Raw genomic sequence first — 341 nt, forward strand, 5'->3', positions numbered from 1 at the left:
GACTCATCACCACACCAACACAGGCAGGTTTGCATTTTTCTGGATCTGACACAGAATCTGTCCATGAATGGGGATAAAACTTTTGAAAGCCTTAACCCTAAAAAGACCCCTTCTGATCCTAAAAAGAACATTCACTTAGTTCTTGGCTAGAAACACTTTGGCATTTCCCCAAACACCAACTGCACTGGGCTGCTTATGACTCTTGAGTATGTCCCCATGTGCCTGCTTAGCTAAGAATAAGGTCCACCCTGCCTAATCCATGAGTGATTTTGGCTGTTCACAGCAGGTTAAAAATCTCCCCCCAAAAAAGCAAGTTGTGCTTTTAACTTCTTCCCTGCTGC

The sequence above is a fragment of the Pygoscelis adeliae genome, unplaced genomic scaffold (genome assembly GCF_000699105.1).
Source record: "Pygoscelis adeliae isolate BGI_AS28 unplaced genomic scaffold, ASM69910v1 Scaffold232, whole genome shotgun sequence".
In the NCBI taxonomy this organism is placed as follows: Eukaryota; Metazoa; Chordata; class Aves; order Sphenisciformes; family Spheniscidae; genus Pygoscelis; species Pygoscelis adeliae.